Source organism: Eriocheir sinensis, unplaced genomic scaffold (genome assembly GCF_024679095.1).
Source record: "Eriocheir sinensis breed Jianghai 21 unplaced genomic scaffold, ASM2467909v1 Scaffold185, whole genome shotgun sequence".
Classification (NCBI taxonomy): domain Eukaryota; kingdom Metazoa; phylum Arthropoda; class Malacostraca; order Decapoda; family Varunidae; genus Eriocheir; species Eriocheir sinensis.
Window position 1 is genome coordinate 587,415 of NW_026111239.1, and position 5,459 is coordinate 592,873.

The 5,459-nt window shown below is 46.8% G+C and overlaps 2 long non-coding RNA genes across 8 annotated transcripts; one reads left to right on the forward strand and one right to left on the reverse strand.

Moving 5' to 3' along the window:
• Positions 1–1,022: 1,022 nt before the first annotated feature.
• Positions 1,023–2,644, reverse strand: LOC126990652 (uncharacterized). Of its 5 annotated transcripts, none has more exons than XR_007744627.1 (3): positions 2,556–2,641; positions 1,498–1,559; positions 1,023–1,227 (listed from the first exon to the last, which is right to left on the reverse strand). It is a non-coding gene; the product is annotated as an uncharacterized LOC126990652 (long non-coding RNA). The 5 variants fall into 5 exon arrangements; XR_007744629.1 differs by lacking the exon at positions 2,556–2,641 and adding an exon at positions 2,494–2,532 and having other exon boundaries at positions 1,498–1,565; XR_007744625.1 differs by lacking the exon at positions 2,556–2,641 and adding an exon at positions 1,832–1,896 and having other exon boundaries at positions 1,498–1,565.
• Positions 1,124–3,307, forward strand: LOC126990653 (uncharacterized). 3 transcript variants are annotated; one of them, XR_007744632.1, is made up of 4 exons: positions 1,124–1,249; positions 2,448–2,597; positions 2,794–2,923; positions 3,249–3,307. It is a non-coding gene; the product is annotated as an uncharacterized LOC126990653 (long non-coding RNA). The 3 variants fall into 3 exon arrangements; XR_007744630.1 differs by lacking the exon at positions 3,249–3,307 and adding an exon at positions 3,054–3,109; XR_007744631.1 differs by lacking the exon at positions 3,249–3,307 and adding an exon at positions 2,989–3,084.
• Positions 3,308–5,459: the final 2,152 nt, after the last annotated feature.

The window sequence follows — 5,459 nt, forward strand, 5'->3', positions numbered from 1 at the left end:
TTGTTAGTTTGTTTGTTAATGGGTAGTCAAACAGCTGTATTACCGTTAGTTAGGTAGGTTAGTTAAATAGATAGCTTGATAGTTAGTTAAGCAGTTAGAGTCAGTTAGTTAATTTTACTATATTCTGTATTTATTTATTTATTTGTTTATATTATTTTGTTTATTTATTTATTTATTTTTTTGTTATTTTTTTTCTTTTTCCTTTCTTTCTTTTCTTTTTTTCTATTTGTTTCTTTTTCTTTTCTTTTTCTTTCTTTTTTCCTTTGTGTTTTCTTGCTGTTGGTTTTCTTTTTTGATGTTCTTTTTTGGTGTTCTTTTTTCCTATCATCCTTTTGTTGATGTTCGTTGGTCTGGGTGAGCCGCTTTCCTCCCAGAAGAGACCCACCCATAATTTTGGAGATGTTGTTCGGGCCGAAAGGTGGATGATGTTTGTTTTATTTTATTTTCTTGATGTCGTGTTTTTCGTTCTTTTTATTGCTTTTGTTTTCTTTTTCGATGTTTTCCTGTTCTTTTTCTTTTTACTTCTTTTTGATGTTTTTTGTTGTTATTTATTTCCCATCATCCTTTTGTTGATGTTCCTTGGTCTGGATGAGCCGCTTTCCTCCCAGAAGAGACCCATCCATAATTTTGGTGATGTTAGTCAGGGCCGGAAGGTGGATGATGTTTCTTTGTATTTCTCTTTTCTCGATGTTGCTCATTTATTTCTGTTGCTTTTCTTTTTCGATGTTTTTTCTGTTCTTTTTCCATATTTTTTTGGTGTTCTTTTCTATATCATCCCTTGTTGATGTTCTTTGGTCTGGGTGAGCCGCTTTCTCCCCAGAAGAGACCCACCCATAATTTTGGTGATGTTAGTCAGGGCCGGAAGGTGGATGATGTTTGTTATATTTTTCTTTCCTTGATGTGTTTTTCTTTGTTTTTTTTATGTTCATTTATTCATATCATCCTTTTGTTGATGTTCTTTGGTCTGGATGACCCGCTTTCTCCCCAGAAGAGACCCACCCATAATTTTGGCGATGTTAGGGCCTAAAGGTGGATGATCTTTTTGTTTCTTTTCTTGATGTTTCGTTTCTGTATTTTCCATTTTTCTGGTGTTCTTTTTTATTTTCCTTTTCTTTGGTGTTCCCATCGCGTGGATTGTCTACGACAGTATAACGAGCACCACAAGCCCGGGTTTATTTAGAGTTTGCTCTCCTAGGCAGATTGCCTACCACGGCTGACGACCTCCACCTGGCCGGGTTTATTGTTCGGAGTTTGCTCTCCTAGGCAGACTGCCCACCACGGCTGACGACCTCCACCTGCCCGGGTTTATTGTTCGGAGTTTGCTCTCCTAGGCAGACTGCCTACCACGGCTGACGACCTCCACCTGCCCGGGTTTATTGTTCAGGTTGCTCTCCTAGGCTGACTGCCTACCACGGCTGACGACCTCCACCTGCCCGGGTTTATTGTTCGGAGTTTGCTCTCCTAGGCAGATTGCCTACCACGGCTGACGAGCTCCACCTGCCCGGGTTTATTGTTCGGAGTTTGCTCTCCTAGGTGAATTGCCTACCACGGCTGACGACCTCCACCTGCCCAGGTTTATTGTTCAGGTTGCTCTCCTAGGCAGACTGCCTACCACGGCTGACGACCTCCACCTGCCCAGGTTTATTGTTCAGGTTGCTCTCCTAGGCAGATTGCCTACCACGGCTGACGAGCTCCACCTGCCCGGGTTTATTGTTCGGAGTTTGCTCTCCTAGGCAGATTGCCTACCACGGCTGACAGCTCCACCTGCCCGGGTTTATTGTTCGGGTTTGCTCTCCTAGGCAGACTACCTACCACGGCTGACAGGCTCCACCTGCCCGGGTTTATTGTTCGGAGTTTGCTCTCCTAGGTGAATTGCCTACCACGGCTGACGAGCTCCACCTGCCCGGGTTTATTGTTCAGGTTTGCTCTCCTAGGCAGATTGCCTACCACGGCTGACAGGCTCCACCTGCCCAGGTTTGTTGTTCAGGTTTGCTCTCCTAGGCAGATTGCCTACCACGGCTGACAGGCTCCACCTGCCCGGGTTTGTTGTTCGGAGTTGCTCTCCTAGGTGAATTGCCTCCCACGGCTAACGAGCTCCACCTGCCCAGGTTTGTTGTTCAGGTTGCTCTCCTAGGTGAAATGCCTACCACGGCTAACGAGCCTCACCTGCCCGGGTTTGTATAGAGTTTGCTCTCCTAGGTGAATTGCCTACCACGGCTAACGAGCCTCACCTGCCCGGGTTTGTATAGAGTTTGCTCTCCTAGGTGAATTGCCTACCACGGCTAACGAGCCTCACCTGCCCGGGTTTGTTTAGAGTTTGCTCTCCTAGGTGAATTGCCTACCACGGCTAACGAGCCTCACCTGCCCGGGTTTGTTTAGAGTTTGCTCTCCTAGGTGAATTGCCTACCACGGCTGACGAGCTCCACCTGCCCGGGTTTATTGTTCAGGTTTGCTCTCCTAGGTGAATTGCCTACCACGGCTGACGAGCTCCACCTGCCCGGGTTTATTGTTCGGAGTTTGCTCTCCTAGGTGAATTGCCTCCCACGGCTAACGACCTCCACCTGCCCGGGTTTATTGTTCGGAGTTTGCTCTCCTAGGTGAATTGCCTACCACGGCTGACGACCTCCACCTGCCCGGGTTTGTATAGAGTTTGCTCTCCTAGGTGAATTGCCTCCCACGGCTAACGACCTCCACCTGCCCGGGTTTGTATAGAGTTTGCTCTCCTAGGTGAATTGCCTACCACGGCTGACAGGCTCCACCTGCCCGGGTTTATTGTTCAGGTTGCTCTCCTAGGTGAATTGCCTCCCACGGCTAACGACCTCCACCTGCCCGGGTTTGTATAGAGTTTGCTCTCCTAGGTGAATTGCCTACCACGGCTAACGAGCCTCACCTGCCCGGGTTTGTATAGAGTTTGCTCTCCTAGGTGAATTGCCTACCACGGCTAACAGGCCTCACCTGCCCAGGTTTGTTTAGAGTTTGCTCTCCTAGGTGAATTGCCTACCACGGCTAACGAGCCTCACCTGCCCAGGTTTGTTTATAGTTTGCTCTCCTAGGTGAATTGCCTACCACGGCTAACGAGCCTCACCTGCCCGGGTTTGTATAGAGTTTGATCTCCTCGGTGAATTGCCTACCACGGCTAACAGGCCTCACCTGCCCGGGTTTGTATAGAGTTTGCTCTCCTAGGTGAATTGCCTACCACGGCTTACGAGCCTCACCTGCCCGGGTTTGTTTAGAGTTTGCTCTCCTAGGTGAATTGCCTACCACGGCTAACGAGCCTCACCTGCCCAGGTTTGTTTAGAGTTTGCTCTCCTGGGTGAACTGCCTTCCACGGCTTACAGGCCCCACCTGCCCGGGTTTGTATAGAGTTTGCTCTCCTAGGTGAATTGCCTTCCACGGCTTACGAGCCTCACCTGCCCGGGTGTGTAGCCGGAAGATCTCCGGCACCTCCGTCAGGGCCGGAGGGACGCCGAGGAGCCCTGCCTGGAGCCCTCCATTCCTGCCATGCTCGCCAGCGAGACCTTGGGCTCGCTGGCACTCCACACCCCCGCCGAGGCGAGGATGCAAGAACTCGCTTCTTAAAACTACCAGACTGGATTATAAAATTAATCATAATTACTGTGAAGGCGCCGGTCACCGCGTTTATCGGTTCAGGGATGGAAGACCGACGGGCCTGGGAAACGTGCACAAGCATCCAAAGGAATCCTCGCGACGGCTTGCGACGCAGCATCCATTTCCCTTTTCTTTCTCATTCCAATTTTTCTTTTTTATTATATTTTCCTTCTCTGATTGATTGATGGATTGATTTTACTTGGTAGGAATCTGCTCACCAATTAACACCATTCAGGTGTACATTGCACCCACACACCTGCCGAGAGAAAACACCAGTGAGAGTGCTGACGCTCACGAGGACGGCCCGCTAGAGTTTCCTAACATTCGCATCGGGGCCCACTTCTCCTTAGTCGTCTGTCTCTTTATTTTTCTCTTCTCTATTTCATTCTATTTCTCCCTTTCTTTCATCCTTGCTCTCCATCTATGAATTTATTTATTTAATTCTCTCCGTCTCTCTCTCTCTCTCTCTCTCTCTCTCTCTCTCTCTCTCTCTCTCTCTCTCTCTCTCTCTCTCTCTCTCTCTCTCTCTCTCTCTCTCTCTCTCTCTCTCTCTCTCTCTCTCTCTCTCTCTCTCTCTCTCTCTCTCTCTCTCTCTCTCTCTCTCTCTCTCTCTCTCTCTCTCTCTCTCTCTCTCTCTCTCTCTCTCTCTCTCTCTCTCTCTCTCTCTCACACACACACACACACACACACACACACACACACACAGCTTTCGTCGGCGTTGTGGGTATTGCCAGGGGTAGTTTAATGACCCTGGTGGTAGTCTGACCTCCTATCTGTACTATGGACCTAAAAAAAACACTCATGAGAATCAGACTGATCTGCTTTGACCCCTGTGGAAAAAGTTGGTATGAGAGACAGAAGCGTCTGAGAATACCGGCCTAGGAGTTGTCATGTATAAGTCGAGTGTCCTCTTGTTGGGTTAAGGATATGCACTGTTAATTATTTATTAATGTATTGGCGTCACAGGAGGCGGCTCAAAGACAAAACAAAACACACTCACTAAAAAAACACCAACCACTTCTCCCACAATCAGAAAACACTCACCATCATGTGTGTTTTTCTTTTTTTTTCTCTCCCATTTATATATTTATTTTCGCATCATAGCAGACAAACGTTAACACACAGCACACACACAAAAAACGATAACCACTTCTCCCACCATCAGAAAACAGTCACCATAATGTGCTTTTTCTATTCTTTTCTCTCCCATTTATCTGTTTATTTTCGCATCACAGGAAGCAGCTCAAAGGTAAAACAATAACACACAAAAAGTCTGTCAGCCACTTCTCCTAACACAAACACACGAAAAAATAGCTGCCATCAAGTGCTTTTTCTCTTTTTTTTCTTTTCTTTCATTGATTCATTGAGTTTTCACATCATAGGAGTTTCATTTGATGTTGATGAAAGTTCAGCATGCAGCTTTTTTATTTATATTGCCATTGTGCGGAACTTATTCTATGAGTATGTCGGAAAAAATGACTGAACGGGTAAATGTTATGAAAGAGATGGGGAAGCAAAATGAGGTTCAATCCTTATGAGAAGAAAGTTTTATCTACGAATTATTGGGTCTGGATTAAAGTCTTCCTCCACCTCTTCCGCTGCTTCCTCCTCTTCCTCCTTTTCTTCCTCCACTTACCCTCTTCTAGGTTCTATCTGTACACCTCTATATAGTTTCTCGTGGAAATACTACAAGAATACACAGTCGTTCCACGCACAGCATGATGACGTCACACTCTCATCTGACCTAAATCTCGGCTCCAGGGTTCCCATGAAAACAACAACAACCACTACTCTTGGGAAAGCCTTGCTTAAGAATATGCCCCCAGTTCGACACTCCAACACAGTCATTG